The sequence below is a fragment of the Fundulus heteroclitus genome, unplaced genomic scaffold (assembly GCF_011125445.2).
Source record: "Fundulus heteroclitus isolate FHET01 unplaced genomic scaffold, MU-UCD_Fhet_4.1 scaffold_83, whole genome shotgun sequence".
In the NCBI taxonomy this organism is placed as follows: domain Eukaryota; kingdom Metazoa; phylum Chordata; class Actinopteri; order Cyprinodontiformes; family Fundulidae; genus Fundulus; species Fundulus heteroclitus.
In genome coordinates, this window is record NW_023397285.1 from 815773 (window position 1) to 840523 (window position 24751).

General features: G+C 43.2%; 1 pseudogene; it reads left to right on the forward strand.

Moving 5' to 3' along the window:
* Positions 1 to 3581: 3581 nt before the first annotated feature.
* LOC118562207 lies at positions 3582 to 19687 on the forward strand (annotated as a pseudogene).
* Positions 19688 to 24751: the final 5064 nt, after the last annotated feature.

Genomic DNA, 24751 nt, shown 5'->3' on the forward strand with positions numbered 1-24751 from the left:
AGACCCGGCTGCAGAAACAAATTAAAGGGGGGGGGCATTCCATTTTTTCAGGGGGGCACATATATATATATATATATATATATATATATATATATATATATATATATATATATATGTATATATATATATATATATATGCTTCAGGCTGAACCAGTGGCTCTGACTACTGTAACGAACAAATAAAAAGCAATAGTGTAGTCAGTGTTGCCAAATTAGGCAGGTTTCCAACCAATTACGCTTTTGAACACATTGAGCATGGAACAAAAATAGCTTATGGGCAGGTTGTAAAAATTTTGGGAAGCTTTTCACAACATTTGTTGGCCTTTTACAAAGAATTACTTATATATCAAAATAGTCGTCAAGGTCGGAAAGGACACCAAGACAATTTTAATAAAATGCCATCTCCTTCAACTCATACTGGTCAATTTATTTTTTAAATAAGTCGAATCTATCGATCTGACATCATCAATGAATAGTAGTTATAATGAATTATATTGGTTGTTAAGAAAAGAATAAAGGTTAATCAAGTGTTCTGTCAGTGTAAACGCCCAAGAGGGATTGAGTTCTACTTATCAATTTAAAAATATTTCATGACTGTGTGTAAGAGAAATGTTTGATTGAGCTATACTGAGAGAAATTAAGTTTATATTAAGGTAGATTTACAACTCATGTTGGGGAGCTATTTATATATTTTTTTCCAGTTGATATATCATGATTGTTAAAGAGATCATGTGTATTATTTGGTTGATTGTACATCTTGTTCGGAGCCTGTTTGCGCAAAGTTCTTTTCTTTGCTTCAGCGCAGTTGTGTGCTAATGGCATGTTCTTATGTGTTTAATAGTTCTGATGTGTTTAATAGTTCTGTGCTTTTAACATGAGAGAGTTTGAGATTTGGGCTTGTTTTTTTTTTTTCTTTTAAGTTGGGCAGGTTTTATGCTGGGTTTGGGTTACTGGAAACTATCAGTGAGATACAGCAACCTGTAAAGCTGTGTCTTGACACAAAAGTCTAGCATAAGATACACGCTGATAAACATGAGCACTGGTGTCAGGCTGAAAACTGACTGAGATAAAAATTCTTACTAGAAGAGGTTCTGTAATTACAGCAGCTATGGAGCACAAGGAGCAGAACAAAGCAGAGTTCACTTCTGCCTACAAGTAACCCAAGTAACCCTTCAGTTTGGCAGAGTTTTCCTGCTTAGTTCTGCTCCTTGTGCACCTAGCTGTCGTAGTTAACCCTCCTAGCGTGAATATTTACTCCAGTTTAGACTTCAGTGCTGACATTTCAAACAGAAATTAATAGCGCTGCTTCCAGCTCTCTGTCCTTTGCTTCATTGTAACTTCTTGTAATTGTTTGGTAATCAGACCGAATATCCATCCCGCTCTACCGACAGTGACCGCAGTCGAACCGCGGAGGTGACTGAAGGCTATGACTCAGTGTCCCGCCCCACTCCAGCTGTGATTGGCTAGCATGTTGCCTTCAGTCGTTGATTTGATTGGTTAAAATATATGATTGACACATCAAAGATAGTACTAATAGAACGATGGCCACTCTGAGGTAAAAATAAAAAAAGCTTCCAGTCCAGGGCGGGCACAGCTGGCTTACAGGGTGGGCACGGCCCCCCAATGCCCGCCCATGCCGCCGGGTCTGTATACATGGGAAGTGGAAGGAAAAGGATATATGGTTTATTGGAGGACATTAGTGGAACAAAGCAACATGAAGACAACAATAGGTCAGGAAGAGTTGTGGAGAGGATTAATGCAGGGTTAGGTGATGAATTTTTCCAAGAACAACCCATGCAGCATTGCTCAAGACCATCATCCAAAAATAATGAGGGTATTGTAATAAGCGAACCGCAGGACACAGAATTCAGCCAGACAAGACAAAGGCAGTTGGAAGGCAGTTTATTGAAAGATTCAGCTGCTGCTGGTCGGTGTTGGTTGCTGGTAGTCTCCTTGAGCGTTCCAGAGTCTGGCCAGAGAAACTCTGAGGAAGACTCTACAAAAACTGGCTAGACCTTGGTCGACAGGGAACAGGCAGTGGGTCAGTAGCAACAGAGGCATAGAGGACGATCGTAGTCCGAGAACCTTAACCGTGTCAGAGCCAGGTGGTCAGCAGAGCGGGAAAACAGTCCAAACCAAAATCCAGGAGCAGGGTCAGGGCACAGATCCAGGTCAGCAATCCAGAAATAACGTTTATAAGGTCTGACAGGCTAGGCAGGCTCAGAAGGTCAAAAAGCAGAAACAGATCAGGGACACAGGCTAGCAGACAGGATAAATAACACTTGGTTTACTTACTGGTGAGATGTAATAATCTGGCACTAGTGACTGGTCTGAGGGCTGGTTATATAGCATGAGATGCAGGTGGAACTGATGAGAATAGATGGGAAGCGTACCAGAGCTAACCAGGTGTGTCAAATGGTAATCAGGCAAGCACTAGTGCCAAGATCGTGACAGGCATGGTTTAATTTCAAACCTACCAAGACATGGCCAACCACTTACATCTACAGGCAATGAAAACATTAAATACATAAGCAGTAAAGAAGCCTGTGGTAAGTCTGGAAAAGCGGCAGAAATTTTGTTGATAATGCCTGGTAAGGAGGCTACACATAATCCAGTAGAGTAACTGCAGGTATGGAAGGGATGCTGTAGGTTTGATGGCGTGAAAAGGAATGAGAATTACCTGCAACATAAACTCCCTATACCTCAGTTTTGACTCAAGGTAAAACAGTAAAACTAATTCTGATCTTGACTCACACTTGGGTAACTGGGGCCTGGCAGGACCTTTAGGTTGTCACTCTTGGTTCCTGGTGGCTCTGTCCTGGGCTTTTCTTTGCTGTCCTCTTGGTGGATCTGTGGTGTCCCTGTGATGGGGTGCCTGGCCTCTGCACTGTGGTGCTGCTAATTTCCTGGGTCTTGGGATCCTCTCTGCTTATACCTGGAAGGGGGATGGCAGTTGCCATCTGCACCCATCACTGAGCAAAATTCAGGTAAGGCCTACGCCACATATTTTTAATGTTCATACATACAAACTTATTCACCAGATGTGTTGTCCTTTAGTTATCTCAATTGGTATCAACAGTTTTGTTCCATATTCCAGCTTCTGGTGTTGGTGCTGTCTGTGTTTGTTTCTGTTAATTGTGTCCATATATTTTCTTTGCGTCTATCGTTAACTTATTCTGTCCTTATTATCCCTCCTCCCGTCATGTTTTGCATCTGTTTACATATAATACTTTAACAGCAATAAAATAAATCATCAAGGATTTGACGTCGAACAAGGATCTATTAACATAATTAACTCTAATTCTGCTGTGTAAATACAGTCACTTCCTGTTTGCGGTAAGACGTATTGTGTCACTTCCTGTTATCAAGGTGTGAATTGCTGTCTTTTGCTCCAGACTCTCTCGCTTTTTATCTTTAATCTCTTTGCTGTAACATCTGTTTCTAACACATAAGCACTTTTAAAACATTTTCTGTTGCTGCACATCGCCATTGGGATCTCCTCGTGTTTCACACGGTTTGCTGTTTTGGCGTGGTAATAGGGCGCTAGCGTAGCTTTAGCCTAACCTAGGTTTAGCTCCACAATGGCTTCTTCCCCTTCTCTTTCCTCCGCTTCTCCGTCTCTGTCTAAGTCTCCCCCTATCTCTTGCTCTCTGTGTCAGATGTTTAGTTATTCCTCTGCCTCCTTTAGTGATAATGGTACTAAATTAATGGTAATAAATGTAGTGTTTTTGTAGCTTTGGATGTGAAGGTGTCAGAATTGGAGACCAGGCTCGGTGCTATTGAAAAACCAGCTGATAGCCGCCCCTTTGCTAGTGCAGAGCCACATAGAGTAACTTCACGTAGCGGTCCTCCAGCAGCAGCACCCAAGCAGCCGGGTAACCAGGCTGGCTGGGTGACGGTTCGTAGGAAGCATAGCTCTAGATTCCAGCCCCCAGGTCACCACCAACACGTCTGCGTTTCTAAAAAAATTTCCACACTCAGCAACACACCTGCTGAGAAGTCGACCCTGATTATTGGGAGCTTTATAGTCAGAAACGTAGCACTAGATACCCCAGGGACCATGGTCAAATGCCTGCCAGGGGCCAGAACGGGTGACATCGAATCCTACCTGAAACGTCTGGCTAAGGACAAGTGTAAATACAGTAAGATTGTTATTCACACTGGCGATTATCACACCCGGTCACGCCGATCAGAGGTCACTAAAGTTGGTGTTGCTTTGGTGTGTAAGTTTGCTAAAACAATGTCGGACTAATTTTCTCTGGTCCCCTGCCTGATCTGACCAGTGATGACATGTTTTGACGCATGTCATCATTCAACCGCTGGTTGTCTAGGTGGTGTCTTAAAAACAACGTGGGCTACATTGATAACTGGCAAACTTTCTGGGGAAAACCTGGTCTGATCCGGATAGACGGCATCCATCCCACTTTGGATGGTGCAGCTCTTCTTTCTAGGAATCTGGCTGTGTTTATTAGTTCTCCTAAATGCTGACAACCCAGGGTCCAGACCAGGAAGCAGAGCCATAGTTTAACACACCTCTCTGCAGCTTCTGCACTGTTACCCACCCATTACCCTCTTGAGACAGTGTCTTTCCCACGGCCAAAACTGAATAGATCAAAAACTGATCTAAAAGGAACAAATCATAAAAATCTAATAAAAATTAATACGGCTCACCTTGAACCAAAAAATAAAACAATTAAATGTGGTCTATTAAATATAAGGTCTCTCCCTCCAATGACTTTGTTAGTTAACCTGAGCCTCAGCCTGGGGGTGGTCCCCACCCTGTGGAAGACCTCCTGTGTGGTACCGGTTCCCAAAACACCGCACGCCAGGGAACCAGCCCACTTCAGAACAGTCATCCTGACCTCCCACCTGATGAAGACCATGGAGCGCCTCATCCTAGCTCACCTACGGACCGTGGTGAGCCCCATTCTGGACCTGCTGCAGTTTGCCTACCCGCCCAACATCAGAGTAGAGGATGCCATCATCTACCTGCTGCAGTGGGCGCTCACCCACCTGGAGACAACCGGGAGCGCTGTGAGAGTCATGTTCTTCGCTTTCAACACCATCAGACCGGTGCTGCTGAGAGGGAAGCTGGAAGACGCTGGTGTGGACAAACATATTGCTGACTGGACCATCGACTACCTCACTGACCACCCTCAGCACGTGCGGCTGCACGGCTGTCAGAGGTGGCATTCTGCAGCACCGGGGCCCCCCAGGGCACCATTCTGTCTCCATTTCTTTTCACAGTCTACACCTCGGACTTCACTTACAACACGGACAGCTGCCACCTTCAGAAGTTCTCTGATGACTCAGCCATTGTGGGCTGTGTGTCTGAGGGGAACGAGCTGGAGTACCGGTTGGTCATCATGAACTTTGTGGACTGGTGTGAGAAGAACCATCTGTGTTTAAACACCAGCAAAACCAAGGAGATGGTGATTGGCTTCAGGAGAAGACCCCCACCTCACTCACCTGAGAACATTCAGGGGCAGGACATAGAAACTGTGGAGAGTTTCAAATACCTGGGTGTTCACGTCAACAATAAACTGAACTGGACTCATAACACCGACGATCTATCCAAGAAGGACCAGAGCCACCTCCACCTCCTGAGGAGGCTGAGGGCCTTTGGAGTGTGTGTGTGTGTGTGTTTGTGTGTGTGAGTGGGCATATGATCTCGTTTTTACATTCATAAGAAATAAGAAATCATATGCCCATTCCTATTTCTTTTTGTATTTTTATTCTTATTTTTCTCTTTTTCTTTGATCCACTGTATATATGAAGATTCACTGTGTATATAACTGATGCACCTTTCCAACCTTTGCACCTTTTCTTATGAGCCGATGTGGCAAGTGAATTTCTCCAATGTGAGATCAATAAAGCCCATCTTATCTTATCTTAATGAATTGATTACCGATAATCAGATTGATTTATTTTGTCAAACAGAAACCTGGCTACAAGAGGACTACGTTAGTATAAATGAGTCAACTCCCTCCAATTATTCAAATTTCCGCATTTCCAGATCTGTAGGATAAGGAGGAGGAGTGGCAACCATCTTTCAGTCTGATTTATTAATTAGTCCCAGGCCAACTAATAACTACAGTCCTTTTGAACATTTAACCCTCAGCTTCCTTCATCCAAATTGCAAAGCAATAAAACCTCTTCTCTTTGTTGTTTGGTATCGTCTACAAGCCCTTATACTCAGTTTTTGGATCAGTTGTCAGACTTCTTATCTGATTTGGTGATAAACGCTGACAAGGTTATTATAGTGGGGGATTTAAACATTCATGTTGACACAGAATGTGATAACCTTGGTGTAGCCTTTAAAACTATCCTAGATTCAATTGGTTTTGGTCAAAATGTGCATAAACCAACGCGCTCTTGGCTCCATACTTAGACCTTGTACTGACATATGGCATTGATTGTGAAGAATTATCAATCAATTAATCAATCAATCAATTTTATTAGTCAACTGCAATTTGCATTACAATCGAAATTTCAGTTCCAGTACAACCGTCCATCACATACACTTAACAAACATTTTGGGGGAACGATTGACTGAGGCCTTGCGTTGCCAGGAACACACCCAGTCGGCCGCTGCTACATGAGCGCTAGCCGTGAGGTGCGTTCCCCAAACTGCCCCAGACCCCGCTTTACACGGGGTCCCTAGGCGCTGCCTTGAGATCTGTTGAAAAAAGATTTTACACTGGGCAAGTGGAGGAGAGAAAAAAGACAGGTGCTGCACAATTTGTGTTTCCACACAAAATGTGAAGCATCCAACAAAAAAACCTCATTTGCACAAAAAGCACAATCAATGACGAGACACATATATGCAGAAGGTAAACATTTGAGTTCTGGTCGGGTAAAGTCATCTGTATTTGTGAGCATATGTGTGTCTGGGTGCATGTTGTGTGGAAATCTGTATGTCCATGAAGGCCGTCCTTCGGCAGGCAAGTGTCCTTGGTGGAAAGTCTTATCACTCTGCCGCTCCGGCTTGACTCCTCCACAGATGTCCGCAGGAATGTGGGGTAGCAGGGAATTTGTGCGATGTCGCCATAACAACCAGGGAGAATTTGATAGCGGGGAGTCCGATTTGAAGAAAACAGAATTTGTTATGAGAACAAGCTGACACCAACTTTTCTGTCAGCCTTAGAGTCTTTTCGCCGCTGGCTCCAGGATCCAATATTCCAATAATCCAATCGATGGGCTAGTAACGTTCACACTTCCAGGTTTTATCCCATCTCACCTCTGTACCACAACCGCGGTCAGCTTATCAAGCCGTCCGTTTTGTTCATTCAACGACCTCGTGATCGCGTCGACTGCCACTGGCAGTCTCATCAGGGCCATATTTACCGCCAGCAGCTTTTGAAGGTGTTGATACATTAAATATCCTCCAAAGCCAAAAATGAGGAATCCAAGTATCATAAATCCGAATAAGTAGACATCTTCGACGTCCTCAACAGAAAGAATTGAGAGGCACACCGTGGACCATTTCTGCCACGGGTCCAAGATGTATCCCGCAAAAAAAGTTCCGTCGGGACAGGCACGCTCCCCGGTCCTTTGCTTTCCAGTTGAAAAAATTTGATCAATAGCGTTGAGAGACCAGCTGACGAGATCCATAATTGCCTTAGAGCTTTCGGTTGCTATGAAGAAATGGCACAAAAGACACAGACGAAGCAAATAGCAGGAGAATGGGGGCAGGGTAAAAGCAGATAAGGAGCTCTGGAGAGCTGAAGAAAAACCGACCGACCTCGAGGAGAGACAGAACAGAAATTAACGGTATTTCCTCACAACCCTGTCCTATCTGATAATTTTTTAATAACATTTGAGTTTATTCTGAGTTCTCCACCCCTATAAGAGGGTTCCATTATAGTAGATCTTTATCAGATAATGCTGCATCAAACTTTAAAGAGTCTGTCCCCCTTTTAATATCTTCAGTATTGCAGAAATACCCTGCAGATAGCAGCAATTTTGTTTTCTTCCCATTCACAAATAGATGTCTTTGTTAACGTGTGACTTTGTCACAGCATTCTGCATTAGACAATGTAGCTCCCTTGAAAAAGAAGGTTATTCACAGGAAGCTGGCTCCCTGGTTTAATTCAGAGCTGCGTTCCTTGAAGCACAATGTTAGGAAATTGGAGAGAAAATGGCGCTTTACACACCAAGAGGAATCCTACCTAATCTGGAAAGACAGTTTATTGTTGTATAAAACGACCCTTCACAGAGTTAGAGCAGCATATTTTTCATCATTAATTGAGGAGAATAAAAATAATCCTAGATTTCTCTTCAGTACAGTTACCAAACTTACTCAAAGTCACAGCTCCGTTGATCCATCCATTCCCTTAGCTCTTAGCAGTAATGACTTTATGGGATTCTTCATAAAAAAAATGTATTCCATTAAAAATAAAATAATTGGCATCCTCCAAAAAATTATTACCTCATCCTCAGTAAGTGAGGCAGCGTTGGAGGAATCTTTAGAACCTGCACGGTGTTTGAACTGTTTAGAAGCAGTAGAGCTTTCTGAGCTATCTAAAATTTTAGCTTCATCTAAACCTTCTGTATGTTAGACCCAATCCCAATCAAGTTGTTTAAGGAGATATTCCCTTTGATCAGTGGCACTATTTTATACATGATTAATCTATCCTTAGTAAATTGATATATACCACAGGCTTTTAAAGTAGCTGTTATTAAACATTTGCTTAAAAGTCCATCTCTTGATCAAGATGAGTTAGTAAATTACAGACCTGTATCTAAAATTCTTGAGAAAGTAGTTGCTAATCAATTTTGTGAACATTTACTAAGTAATGACCTACTTAAAGAGTTTCAGTCAGGCTTCAGAGCTCATCATAGCACTGAAACAGCTCTGGTGAAGGTCACTAATGATATTCTCATGGCCTCAGATAATGGACTTGTGTCTGTACTTGTCGAGTTAGATCTCAGTGCTTCATTTGATACAGTTGATCACAATATTATCCTACAAAGACTTGAGCATACTGTAGGGATTAAGGGGAAAGCATTAGGCTGGTGTAAATCTTATCTATCGGACAGATTACAGTTTGTTTATGTTAGTAATAAATCTTCTTCAAACTCTAGGGTCACTTGTGGAGTACCACAGGGTTCAGTCCTTGGACCAATTCTCTTTACTATATAAATGCTTCCGATTGGCAAAATTATCAGACAGCATGGGATTAATTTCCACTGTTATGCTGATGATACTCGGCAATATTTATCCATAAATCCTGTTGAATCCAATCAATTACTTTGACTGCAGTCATGTCTTGAGGACACCAAAAGCTGGATGAATTTCCTGCATTTAAATTCTGACAAGACAGAAGTTGTAATCTTTGGACCAGAGTCCTCAAAAAATAAACATATCTGGATGGCATTAACTTGGCCTCTGGTAATAAAGTAAAACATTTTGGTGTTATTTTTGACCAAGACATGTCATTTAAATCCCAAATTAAACAGGTTTCCAGAGTTTCCTTTTTTCACCTCCGGAATATTGCCAAAATTAGAAACATGTCCAGGGGTGATACTGAAAAACTAGTCTATGCATTTGTTACTTCAAGGCTGGACTATTGTAATTCTTTACTATCAGGAAGTCCACAAAATGCAGTTCAAAGTCTTCAGCTGATCCAAAATGCTGCAGCAAGAGTTCTGATGAAAATCAACAAGAGTGATCATATTTCTCCAATTTTAGCTTCCCTTCATTGGCTTCCTGTTAAATCAAAAATATAATTTAAATATCTTCTTCTAACGTATAAAGCCCTTAATAATCAAGCTCCATCATATATCAGAGCTCTGATTACCCCTTATGTTCCTAACAGAGCACTTCGCTCTCAGACTGCAGGTCTGCTGGTGGTTCCTAGAGTCTCTAAAAGTAGAATGGGAGACAGATCCTTTAGCTATCAGGCTCCTCTCCTGTGGAACCAACTCCTAGTTTTGGCCCACGAGGCAGACACCCTGTCTACTTTTAAGACTAATCTTAAAACTTTCCTTTTTGACAAAGCTTATAGTTAGAGTGGCTAATGTTACCCTGAGCTACCTGTATAGTTAGGCTGCTATATGGCGTTCAGTAAACTGTGACATCATCCAGGGAAGACAGATCACCCGCTATTACCATCTAATGTAGAACACATTACTGGATCAATGTGTGCTTCTGTGCTTGTTTGTCTCTCTTGTTGTGTCTCTGCTCTGTCTTCTCTAACCCCCAGTTAGTAGAGGCAGATGACCATTCATACTGAGCCCGGTTCTGCTGGAGGTTTTTCCTTCCCGTTAATGGGGAGTTTTTCTTTCTGCTGTCGCTTCATGCTTGCTCAGTATGAGGGATTGCTGCAAAGCCATGGACACTGCAGGCGACTCTCCCTGTGGCTCTACGCTTCTCCAGGAGTAAATGCTGCTTGTCGGGACTTTGGTGCAATCAACTGGGTTCCCTTATATAGGAAATTTTTTGACCAATCTGTATAATATGAATAAATTTGACTTTGTAAAGTGCCTTGAGATAATATGTTTCATGAATTGGTGCTATATAAATAAAATTGAATTGAATTGAATAAAACCTTCCTTGGTATAATACATATGGTTGGCATTACCATGGTAGCCAGGGCACCATTCTACTTGCCAAAAAGCTAGACATAATAAAGGGGAAAAAACATCCTGTGAGATCTGGAAAGAGGGAAGACAAAAACTGTGAACATGAGGAAAAAATAAGCAAATCATTTAATTCCTGCAAGAAATGGCTGACTGAGTTATTTTAAATCAAGATTAAAAACACATCTGTTTAAAATTGCCTTTGACTGTTCTAGTTAAACAGTTTTACTGTTTTTAATGTTCTTTTTTGTTACTACATTCTATCCCTACTTGCTTTTATTCTATTTTCTATCTACATTTTATTATTTTGCTATATCTTAATCATGTAAAGCACTTTGTATTGTCTTGTACTGAATTGTGCTATAAAAATAAATTTGCCTTGCCTTGCCTTGACTGAAAATGGGTGCACATGCTTAATTTAATCAACGATGGAAAAGCTAAACCCACTGTCACCTATGCATCTAACACAAAATATTGCAGATAACTGGAAAAGATTAAAGCAAAGATTCAACATGTATTTAGCTGCAAGTGGAGCAGTAGGATATAATGACAAGATGGAAAGACAAATTACCCATGTTATAAGTAAGGATGCTTAGGGCATTTATAACAGTTTTCAATTTGTGGAGGATGTCACTTTCAGCCAGCCAATGGAAAAAATTGAGAAGCACTTTGTAACAAAACAGAATATAACATTTTAGAGATACAACTTTTCTCACATGATCAAAAAAATGAGTTAACTTTGATCAGTATCTGGTGGAGCTGCACACGCTGAGTAAGACGTGTGAGTATGGAAACCTATGAAACACACTCAGAGAAAAAATGGTGTGTGGAATCCCTGACAATGCATTAAGAGAGAAATTATTGCGAGAGGAAGACTTGACTGTGGAATAAGCAATCCACAAGTGTAGAGCTGCAGAGACCACACAAGCTCAAGCAAAGGAGCTGCATAAGGAAGCAACAACAGTGCTTGCTGTAAAGAATGAAACTGTTTATTCTACATGCACAAATAAAAAATGGCCTCAAAAAAGTAGACAAAAATGTTGAGAACTCCACAAGCCAAGGTCCTGTCCAGCATGACAAAGCATGGCATAAATGTGGGAAAGCAAACACTTTTCAAAATCCTGCAAAATATAGACAGTCATGAGAAACATATGGTGCAAATGAACCAGGATCTACAGGAGCCATAGTGGATAATGCCGATCACAGTAAACAGGACTACAATCACACTGGAGTCTCAGTGAACCTCATTTCAGAAGGGGGGCATATCAGCACTTTGAATTGTCGTTACTGAAAATTACTATACAAATAAATATGCATTGTCATACCTTGAAAAATTAATAAAAAAGAGCTAAATATTCCCAGTGAAAATCATAACGAGTGGATACACTGAATAAAGAGTGCCAGTTAAAGCAAGTTGCTTTGCAGCATTCACACTAAAAAGTAAATATAAACTTTTGATCCTGGATGGTAAATTCACGACAATACTAGGATTAAAATCATGTCAAAAGCTCAACCTAGTTAAGAGAGCATTTTGCAATCCAGTCAAAACCATCTGATAATCCAGATGCACTGATTTAGTAGTACCGTCATTGCTTTGAAGGACTTTCTTCCAAGTGTAGACAGAATATAAGTAGATGAGAGTGTGACTCCAGTTGTACACACTTGAAAACAGTGCCTCTTAAACTGAAAGCAGAGTTGAATGAGAAGCTTGCGCACATGGATAAAGTAGAGGTGATAAAGAAAAGTGATATACCAATTTCATGGATCAGCTCATTTTTTTTCTTGTGATGGAATCCAACAGAAAGTTAAGTATATGTTAAGAATACGCTGATCCTTCATGTACAGCAGCAGTGTACAGAAAGGGTCAGTGCAGATTCTACCTGCTGAAGACACTGAGGACTTTAGGAGTGCTGGGGGCACTCCTGAAGACTTTTTTGGACTTTGTGGTGGCATCAGCCATCTTCATTGGTGTAGTTTTTTATTCGCTGAGAGGGAATGGTTAGATAAGCTCATCAGGAATGCCTGTTTTCTAAAATGGTGGTGGTGGTGGTGATGGGAGACAAAAGACCCTGGCAAAACTGCTATCAGTTTTGGACAGGGTTTCTCACCCCATGCATGAAGTTGTTGCAGAGCTGGAGTCCTCCCTGTACATTTTGTGTTTGGAGAAAATCCTCTTGAGTTTTTCAGAGACTCCAGCAACACATGGGATGACGGTGCTTTTGCATCGTCATTTTACTCAAGAGGATTTTCTCCAAACACAAAATCCCAGTACATTTCAAACCAAACAGGACCCTCAGACAGAGGCTGGTGCATCCCAAGGATAAAACCCCCCAAACCTAAGATGAGCGGAGTGGTGTATGCAGTTCAGTGCAGTGAGGAATGTTCTAAACTTTATATTGGAGAAACCAAACAACCTCTCCAATTCTCAAAAACGTACAATACAACTATAGGATTAATTTCAGCCAATCATCACCTTAACTCTCACCCTCATTCGGGTGATCAAAACATTGTTCCTTTAAGCCAAGCCAATAACAACCCGTAACGACTCTGTAACTCTTCTCTGTAACGACTCCTCGTTACAGAGAAGTGGACCAGTATCGGTCCAATCTGCTGGCTTAATGGCTTTAACGACTGCCCATTACTAAGAGGTGGACCTGTTTCGATTGAATTTGCATGTTATCTAAGCCATTGCAAGGCCTTTATCTGCCAATGGTATAAAGCTTGTTACTCCACATTACTCCAGACTTTTTGAATTGAGAAAGCTTCCGGGAGAGGAAGCGAAACATCTTCAACTACGGAAAAGAAGTCCAGTTGCTTTGTTTTTTACTTTTTTTTTTGGAATGACCATGACCTGGATGACTGGCACTCTTCATCGAAACTAATAAATGAAAGGTTGTCTACCTTCCCTGAATGAAGCTTATAAGTATATCATGCACACTTTTTGCTTGATGTCATGAAAATTAATGTTTAATTTATTGCTGTTTTCATATATACCATATTATTGGTGACACTAGGTAGGAACGTAGGTAGAAAACGTCCCTTCCTTACGTCTTTCTGAGAAAATTTTCATTAAAACTAATAAATGAAAGACTATCTACCTTCCCCAAACGAAGATTATGAAAATAATATATATACTTCTCGCTAGAAATGTAATCAAAATGCATACAGACAAAGTTATTTTGCTTAAATGTTTAATTTTTCCAAAGGCAATGGCAGCCATGTGCTTTTTTCACAGGGGGAAACTTGATAGTCACGTGACCTGGTTGCAACCCAATGTAAATGAATAGGGTAAATAAAACGTAGACTGAAACGTATTGAGGAGCCAAATTGTGACAATGCTAGATTTCCCCCTGTGGACCAACATGGATACTACACGTTTTGTAGTGAGACTTAGTTGCCTTGATAGCAGCTGTAAGATGACCGAACCTCCCTTTTGACGGCAAGACCCATATGGTGTGTGTGTGTGTGTGTTCACAGCATTTTCAGTCTAGTAAGTTTGAATCAAAGCATGTTTTACACTGTGCTTTTAGGAGGCTGCATGTGCTGGCCTAGCCAGCTGAAGGTAGCAAACAAAGTAGAAATAAAGAGACCCTGTATTTCCTCCACACATAGGAGATTAATTTAGAGTTTACGCCAAAGATTGTCCTTAGCCCTGGGAGACTGGAGCTAACCAAAAGGTTAGCTCCGCAAACTCATATTCTGCTCACAAAAAGTATTACTTTTGCATCTCTTAAACCAAAGATTAATAAAGAAATTTGAGGAAGGAAACGGTAGCCGTCAACCACTAACAAAGACTGGCACTCAATCTGTGTCGCACATATTCAGACAAAAGGTGCTGCGTGCATGTCATATATATTTAACATGCACTATTTTTGACTCGAAATGCATAAATAAAGATTGGCTTCATCATTGCTGTTAAGAAGATACATGTTTTCCTTTTTTCCACATGCTGGTTAAATGTCCTTCGAGGATTGCCATAGGACAGTAAGCTGCATGCAAGAAGCTCTGAGTCAAGTTCTTTCCTTGGTGCCGGTGACAAACCAATAAATCTTGGTTACACTACTAATTAAATGGATTAAGAGTCACACTATTTATGAAATGTGGATTCGGGGTTTTTGAGCAATGGGATCCGTCTGAATCATAACAAGAAAAAAGATAAGCTGAAAACAGCACCGCTGTTTTTGTGTGGAGCCGTGACTCCTACTGCCGTAGTCTGTGTGGATGTGTATTGGCAGCCTGGAAATTATGTAAATCGCAGATGAATATATTGTTGTGAACATTATTGTACTTACAGTTATTGAAACCCAATAACATAGACGACAAAAAGGACTGCTTTTAATCTTGTTCTGCTTATTTATTTTATTTATTCTTGATATGTTATAGTAATATTGGTGACAATTTCTATTTTAGTTTAGTAGCTATGCATACAACACAATTCAACATAATTAAACTATCCCATGCTATTTATTAACATGTTTTTCAGTAATATCTGGTCACTTTTTGTTTTAAACTCTTGTTTATTACAGTTCTTGTTCAGTGCAGTGACAGTGTACAATTTAGTTAAAATGTTAAAAAGGTCACAAAACAAAAAACTCTATGCAAAAAGCTATTACGGCACGAGATACAACACAAGGTTCTGAAGGTATTGTAATGATTTAAGCACAACAAATGGCTAAACTAGATCAGCATAATGCTGATAGTACTTGTTATGTTCGGATTTGATAATTACCAGGCATCTTGTATTGCTTAGATTATTTTATTAAAAGTCTCCTTTCATGGATCTCCTCACACAGGTTTCTCACAAGTGTGTCACTAAGACTCTCTGCTTCTGTTGTCCTATTCTTTACATTTATGCATTCACGTAAACTCATGATCACCATCTAGTGGACATAAACATAACTAATTCAATCATTACATCCTCCTTTCTTTAAAGTAAGAATGTTACAAAAAGATTCCTCTAAAAGAATAACAAAAGACATTGTATAAGACCTATAGAGCAAAATACGACATAATTATAATAAAGCTCACCTCACTTTTACCTATCATAATTAACACTCATTTAAAACATGAATTACGACATATAGACATTTTAACTTATTTTTTTCTCTTCATTTTTTTTTTTTTTTTTTTTACAAGTTCAGTCAATATCAGGTTTTTTCACCACTCTGGTAGATCTTCTTAGGACAGGTGGATTGTCCCCAATACTGTCCACATTGCAATGTTCTTCAGTTGTAGAAATAATCTGAGAGTCCTTAGAATCTTCACTGGACTCATCAACAGGGTCTAATGGAGTTTTCAACAAACTGCGACGATTTTGTCTCAGAACTTGTCCATCTTCAGTTTTCACTTCAAATGAATGTGGAGCTACTTCCTGCAGAATAGTTGCTTTAGTATTCCATCCCTTTTAATCCTCAATCCTCACTGAGTCCTTGTATGACAGTGGGGGTAGAGTCTTAGCTGATCTGTCATAATATGACTTTTGTTTTACTTTATGCTTTTGTAACTTGTTCTCCAACTTTGACGATTTCTTTGCACCTTGTTCTTTACTGTCATAACTAGGTAGAGTTGTACGAACCTTCCGATTCATCAAAAGTTCAGCAAGTGAAAATCCACATTGCAATAGTGATGATCTGTAGCTTAATAAAGCTAAATACGGGTCAGAGTTACTATCCGCAGCTTTCTTCAGAAGTTGCTTAAGAATATGAACTCATTTCTCTGCTTTTCCATTCGATTGTGCATAATGAGGACTTGATGTTACATGCTTAAAATCATACTGTTCAACAAACTTTTGACATTCTCTACTACTAAAACATGGTCCATTATCACTCACCACAATATGTGGAATGCCATGCCTTGCAAAGATTGATTTAGAATGTGTCATGACGCAGTTTGATGACGTATTAGCTAACAGAGCCATCTCCGGATAGTTTGAATAGTAATCAATGATCACTAAATAATCTTTTCCTTTAAAATTAAACAAATCCATTCCCACTTTCAGCCATGGTGATGTCGGAATGTCAGTTATCATAGGTTCCTTGCTCTGTTTCTAAATGTCTGACATGTTTCACATTCACTTATTAACACCTCAATATCCTTATTCAGTCCAGGCCAGAAAACTGATTCCCTAACTCTTCTTTTACATTTTTCAATGCCTAGGTGACCCTCATGAATCCGCTGTAGAATGTGCTGTCTTAACTCTTGTGGAATCACAATTCTGTGGTTTTCAGTAATAGTCCATTCACCACGCTTAGGTCAGCTTTAACTTTGAAAAACTGTGAACATCAGCCTATTGGCCATCCTTCATCCATATTCTGTAAGACCAACTGTAACTCTATTTCCTTAGCTGTTGCCTCAACTATTTGCTGTAACTTTCCATCTGATACAGGCAACACAGTGGACACCAAATTCACATGGCACTGAATATCCTCTTCAGTTTATCAGGACTCAGCTGGCAGGGCCATGCAGCCTCCTGCGGTCTCTGCTTCCTCCACAGGTGTTTGTGGTTGGCTGGTGGGTGGAGTGTGCGCACCTGCAGCTCGTTCAGCAGCACCGGAGCTGCACTATAAGAACTGCGCTCGAACAGCGGGAGGATGCCAGAGTGTTACTGTTGTGGTATGCCTCCTAGCCACGACCTCTCGCCAGTCAATCTTTGCTCACGCGCTAATACTCGCCCTTTGTGTTTCCCAGGTACCTCCCTGTGCTCCGACGTCCTCCCTCGTGTCATGTCTCCCTCGAGGCGACTCCTTCTGTGTTCCTCTGGTTCCTCTCGAGTCGATCCCTTTCCCTTGGACGCAAGGCTCTCTCCGACGTTACCCTGGCTCTTTCCGCTGTTCTGGATCCCTGGATATCCCGGTGCTGCTCGGACCCCCTCGCTCCCCTCTCCAGCTGCTCGGACACCTGCTGCCAACACCTAAGCTGAGTCCACACTCCCTGCCTCCCTGGTCGGGTCATTTGCACCTCGTGGTAAGCTTACGTCCTTTAGTTTATTTATGTAGTCACTTCCCGATAACTAATAATTTCTCTTACATCCCAGATTGATCTGGTCCTGGGCTCCCGTTCGAACTGTCCCTTGTCAACGCAGATTAGCTCTGCAACCATGTATAACTCCTGAGTGAAATAAAACCTTTAAAGCTTTACCTGTTGTCACCGAGTGTATTCTGCATGTGGGTCCGACATCTTAAGGCAAACATGACACAGTTGAACTCACACTTTTGTCTGTAGGGGCTCTAGACAGAGCATCAGCAAGAATCAGATGCTTCCCTGATCTTCATCAGCCTCTGAATCCTCTGACATCTCGTTCAGATGTTTTTTTTATTTTTTTTTTAATGGTGGAAACCAAGGGTCGGTGATCTGTTTCAACTAAAAAAAGATGGCAGACCATACACATAGTTATGAAACAGTTCTAGTCCATAAGCCAGCCCCAAAGATTCTTTTTCTATTTGAGCATATCTGCATTCAGCTTTCGTTATGGCTCTGGACGCATAAGCCACTGGCTTCCAATGTTCATTGTCAACCTGAAGAACTGCTCCAAGCCCATCTTTTGAGGCATCTGTAGTTGGATCGCAGAAGGTGAGCACTGGTTCCGTAGTCAGAGATAGTTTGTCTCTGAGAAACATAATATCTTTGACGCAAAACTCACATTTATTTTTATTTAGCTTCGATCCATTTTTCCGTATGCGCTCCATGACGCCTCTCAATCGGTCATTGTGTTCTTGAGCTGTTGATCCCCAGATAATGTCATCAATGTAGACTCACACTCCTTCCAAGCCTTCTATGATCCGTTCCAAGGCTCTACGGAATATTTCGGGTGCCGATTTTATCCCAAAAGGCAGTCTTAGAACAGTATCTTAACAGTATCTTCCAAAGGTTGGTGTTAAAGGTACAATAGTTGGTACTGCTTTCATCCAGCTTTACTTGCCGGAACCCTTATGATGCATCCAACTTGGTGAAATAACTTGCTCCAGCCATCTCGCTGATTATTTCCTCTCGAGTGGGTATTTGATAATGTTGTCTCCTGATGTTCTCATTTAAATCTTTTGGATCCATGCACACTCTTAATTCTCCATTCTTCTTCTTTGTAATCACCATGGAATTAACCCAATATGTGGGCTCTTCCACTTTCTGAATGATTCCCAACTTGGCCATTCTGTCAAATTCATTTTTCAACCCCTTTTGCAGTGGTGCTGGTATGCGAAGTGCAGCATGCACAACGGGTTGAGCGCCCTCTCTCAGCTGAATCTTGTATGTGCAAGGTACAGCACCCAATCCTTTGAAGACATCCTCATAATTCTGAAGCATTGCATCCACAGGGTTATTAGATTCATTTAATTCAGTCCAAGTTCTTCACAGGATTTATCACCTAAAAGTGACTCACAATCTTTCTTTACAACTGAGAAGAACACAATGTTTTGTTCCTTTAACTGTCACATTCAACTGACATGTTCCAATGCACTCGATTGATTGTCCATTATAGTCTCTTAAACCCGACTTTACTTCTTTTAGATGAGGTTTTACTTGCATTTCTTTTATATCTGGCATGCTTATGAGATTCGCTTTCGCACCTGTGTCCAATCTGAACTTAACCATGGTTCAATTTATCAACAAAGGCATTGTCCATTTATCATCTCTGTCAACACGCTGCACTTTTTCTAAATCATTTTCACAGCTCACAACACCAATAAAGAATGTGTCACTTAGGTCAGTATCATCTACTAAGTTTACATGATTCCTCTTCTTTTCTTCTTTCCTCTTCATAAACATTGCTTTGCAAAATGATTCTTTCCACTGCAATTTAAACATAGCTCACCGTAAGCAGTACATTGTCTCACTTTATGCCATGATCCACAGCACTTACAGTTGATAACTGCTTAAATTGCAGCTGCCTCGTCTGTGCATGTCGTTTCTTCTGGCAGGACACCACTCCTACCGCTGCTCCTCCATCACTGAACTGTGAAGTAGTTCCTGTTGAAAGTTCAGAAAATGTCCTTACTTGCTGCAGAGACAGTTCACTTGTCCGACACATCTTTACCGCTGTTTCCAGGTTCAGTTCCACTTCTCTCAGCAGTCTCTCTCTGAGCTTCCCATCGCGTACACCAAAGACTGATCTCTGATCGAGTCCTTCAGCAGGCCAAAATTGCATGACTGAGCTTTCACTTTTAGATCTGCCAGAAAGTTATCGAAGGGTTCATCCCGAGTCTGCATTTGGGAACGAAACACGTATCTCATAACATTCATTCTTCTTAGGTGAACAGTGATCATCAAATTTACTCAGCACAACAGGCAACTTTTCTTTGTCTTCTGGTATATCAAACACAAATGTGTTTTAGATTTCCAAAGCCTGCGCTTTGGTCAGCAACATCACTACCTTTCTCCAACCCCATTGCAACGACATATAGTTGAAAGTGTTGTTTGAAAGCATGGCAATGTTCATCCACATTTCTTGTCAGTTTCAAGGTCTCTGGTTTCAGCTCCATGGTCGGCCTTTCAGTTCACTCCTGACACCATGTTATGTTCATATTTGATAATTACCAGGCGTTGTAATATGCGGGAGCAGGACTCTGAAAACGCCACTGACCTGTGTCGGCTGAAATCAATGTTTTTATTTACAAGCAGGAAGTGGACTCGCCCTCTCCACGCGCAGTAGCTCGCGCTTAGTGTGGTTAACCCCTGAGGCAGAGACAACAGGTTAGTGAACAGTGGTCGGTTCACGGTAACAATGTGAAGGACTTATCCACTAACCTGAAGTTGGGGTAGCTGAGTCCGGAGAGCCAGCAGAAAACCAAGCGAACTCATTCGGGAGTGCAGGGTAGCGGGCGAACAGGCAGGGATCCGATAGGGGCTTTTCCAGAGGCATAATCCGGGGGAGTCCAGGTCCAGTACACAGAGGGCAATTATCCGGCGGCGGTACAGAAGGGAGGTCCAACAGGGAAAGTCCAGGTCCAGTCCAAGTTCGTTCACGGGTAGGCTCAGAAGAAACACAGGGGTCAGGAAACAGGCAGACAGGGAAGAGAACGCTGGAATGCTCATTCGATTTGCTTGAGACAATCTGGCACTGGCATCTGATCTGCACAGGGATTATAAGGAGGTGAAAACAGATGAAACCAATGAGGACTAATTGCAGACAGTTAGATGTTAGATGAGCAGGTGTACTGGTGGGACAGATCAGTGCCAATGCCGAGATCATCATAGAGCCCCCCCCTTAAGGGCGGATACCAGACGCCTTAGGATGTTCAGAGCGTGCTTTGTGGAACTCCCTGATAAGGGACTTGTCTAAGATGAAGCGGGCGGGAACCCACTGCCGCTCCTCAGGTCCATAACCCTCCCAATCAACCAGGTACTGCATGCCCCTACCCCACCTTCTGGACTTGAGTATTCGCCTTACTGTAAAGGCCGGAGCTCCATCAACCAAACGAGGAGGAGGTGGGGGTCTGGAGGAGGGAAAAAACCTTGAGAGCCTGACGGGTTTGACCCGAGAGACGTGGAATGTAGGGTGGACCTTCATCGTCGGAGGCAGGCGGAGGCGGACCGCCACCGGATTAACCACCTTGGAGACGGAAAACGGGCCAATGAACCGTGGCGCCAGTTTCTTACTCTCAACTTTCAGGGGAAGGTCCTTTGTGGATAGCCAGACTTTATCTCCTGGTTGGTACTGCGGAGCCGGAATTCGTCGGCGATTAGCATCCCGGGCTTGGACCTGGGATGATTTAAGGATGGCTCTCCTTGCCCTTCTCCAGACCCGCTGACACCTTAGTGCAGACAGACAGGCGGATGGGACCCTGGACTCCCTCTCCTCGATGGAAAACACTGGCGGCTGGAACCCATGCACAACATAAAAAGGGGAGAGCCCAGTGGAGCTGGAGGGTGTGGAGTTAATAGCATGCTCCACCCAGGGTAGGTTCTGGGCCCACTTGGAGGGGTCAGACTCACAGATGAGGCGAAGTTTGGCTTCAACCTCTTGGTTAAGACGCTCTGTTTGGCCATCAGTCTGAGGATGGAACCCAGAGGACAGACTAACAGAGATCCCCAGCATGGAACAGAACTCCCGCCAATAGCGAGCCACAAACTGGGGCCCCCTGTCGGAAACGATGTCAGTAGGTAAACCGTGTAACCGGAACACCTCCTGAGCCAGGATGGCACCCATTTCCTTGGCTGATGGGAGTTTGGGAAGGGGAACCAGGTGGACCATCTTTGAAAACCGATCCACAATGGTAAGGATGACTGTTTTACCTCCCGAGACAGGCAGACCAGTAACAAAGTCCATGGACACACTGGACCAGGGCCGGGGGGGTACAGGCAGAGGCCGGAGTAAACCGGACGGGGCCTGACGGGAAACTTTGGCCTGGCTGCAGCTGGGACAGGCGGAGACAAACTCCCTTACATCCTTAGTCAGGGTGGGCCACCAAAACTGGGAGCGGATAATACAGAGAGACTTTGTGATTCCTGGGTGGCAGTATAGGCAGTACTGTGGCAGAAGTTAAGAACCCTGCCCCTTAAGGGTTCAGGAACAAAGAGCCTGTTCTTGGGACAGGCTTGAGGGACCTGTACCCCGTCTAGAGAACGCCTGACCTCATTCTCAAGGTTGAGCTTGGTGACTGCACACCTTACTGTGTCCGGCAAAATGAATTCTGGCGCCTCGACGGGACCCTCCTTCTCCACCTCGTACATTCGGGACAGGGCGTCCGGCTTTGCGTTCTTGGAGCCCGGCCTGTAAGAAAGGGAGAAGTTAAACCGGCTAAAAAATAAAGCCCACCTGGCTTGTCGGGGGTTGAGTCTCTTTGCCGTCTTCAGGTACTCTAGGTTACGGTGGTCGGTCCACACCAGGAAAGGAACCTTGGAGCCTTCTAGCCAGTGTCTCCACTCATCCAGAGCCAGCTTGATTGCTAGGAGTTCCCGGTTGCCTACGTCATAGTTGCGTTCCGCACTGGATAATTTTTTTGAGAAGTAAGCACATGGGTGAACACGGCCGTCTTCGGCTCTCTGGCTGAGTATGGCCCCGACGCCAGAATTAGAGGCATCAACCTCTAAAACGAACTGCTTCTTGGGGTTGGGGTGATGAGAATCGGAGCTGAGGTGAATAAGTTCTTCAGCCGTCTGAATGCTTTGTCAGCCAGATCGTTCCAGGTAAACTTCTGCTTACAAGAAGTCAAAGTGTGAAGGGGAGCTGCCACTTGACTGTAGTTCCGGATGAATCGTCTATAGAAATTTGCAAATCCCAGAAACCTCTGTAACTGCTTCCGATCGGTCGGGAGAGGCCACTCAATGACCGACCTGACCTTGGCTGGGTCCATTGACATCTGGCCGGGAGACAAAAAAAACCCAAGGAAAGAGGTGGAGGTGACATGGAACTCACATTTCTCCGCCTTCACATATAACTGGTTCTGTAGAAGGCGAAGTAAGACAGAGCGGACATGTTGTCTGTGAACAGTTATATTATCGGAGTAAATGAGTATGTCATCCAGGTATACGAACACAAACCGCCCAATCATGTCCCTCAGTACCTCATTAACGAGATTCTGAAAGACGGCCGGGGCATTGGTGAGCCCAAACGGCATGACTAGATACTCGTAGTGGCCTGTGGGGGTGTTGAAGGCGGTCTTCCATTCGTCCCTCTCCCTAATCCGGACGAGATGATAGGCATTTCGTAAATCTAGTTTAGTAAACACTTTGGCCCCCTGGATCTGGTCGAAAGCCGTGTTCATGAGGTGAATGGGGTACCGATTTTTAACTGAAATGTCATTAAGTCCCCTGTAATCAATACAGGGGCGGAGGGAGCCATCCTTCTTCCCAACAAAGAAGAAACCTGCGCCCGCAGGAGAGGAGGAAGGGCGGATAATGCCGGCTCTTAGGGCCTCGTTAACAGATTTCTGCATAGCATCTGACTCTGGCGCAGACAAGGAATACAGGCGACCCCTAGGGGGAGTTGTACCGGGTAGTAGGTCGATACAACAATCATATGGGCGGTGCGGAGGCAGGCTCGTAGCTTTGGCCTTATTAAAAACCTCCTTCAGGTCATGGTACTCAGGAGGAACCCTAGATAGGTCAGGGTAGGTCTCCTCAGACCTACAATCCAATCTCACGAAAGGTTGAGCCGACAGTAGGCAGGAACCTGAACAGGCGGGAGCCCACCCCATAATCTCTTTCTTTTGCCAATCTATTAGGGGGTTGTGTCTCCTAAGCCAGGTGGCGCCGAGGACAATGGGAACCTGTGGAGAGTCAATTATCATAAAAGTAAGCCTCTCCCTGTGATTACCTCCAATTAGCAGTTCGATAGGCTCCGTGACGAGGTGGGAGTGGTTCAGTGGATGCCCGTCCAGGGCAAGGACGCTGTGAGGAGATGGTCCCGGGTGGAGTTTGATGTTCAGAGTCCTCGCCAGTCCTTCGGCCATAAACTCTGTGTCCACCCCAGAATCAATGAAGACAGAGAGGTTATGAGATTTTGCAGAAACAGTGAGTGTTGATGGGAACAGGAGATCTGGGGAGACAGAGAGTTTTGTGCAGCTCAATAGGGATCTCCCCCCCCCCCTACTGAGCCTGATCTTTTACTGGGCACGAACGGACGTGGTGCCCCTCACCACCACAATAGAGACAGAGACCGCGCAGCTGTCTGCGCTGGCGCTCCTCCTTAGTGAGGACTGTCTTCCCCAGTTGCATGGGTTCAGGATCCGCTGAAGCATGCAGGGTCAACGGCGCAGCAGAGGCGGACGAAGGAGTCCAGAGGCGGGATGAAGGCGCCGGACGACGATCCCTCCGCCGTTCCATTAGTCTGAGGTCGATTCGTGTGGTAAGATCTTCCAACTCCTTGAGAGTCCTGGGGTAGTCCCGGGAAGCAAGTTCATCCTTTATCTTTTCGTTCAAACCATTAATGAACACATCCATAAGAGCGGGCTCATTCCATAGACTATCGGCAGATAGCAGGTGGAAGTCAATAATATAGTCAGGGACTGACCTGTCTCCCTGCTTGAGGGATAAAAGACCCCTAGAGGATTCCCGGCATGGCAGGACGGGGCTGAAGACTCTGACCAATTCACGTGAAAAATCATAATAAGAATGGCAAATCAGTGAATCATTCTGCCATTCAGAAGCCCCCCATAATTTAGCTTTGCCGGTCAGCAGGGAGATAACAAAAGCAACTTTAGAGCGATCCGTGGGATAGGAAGATGGTTGTAAC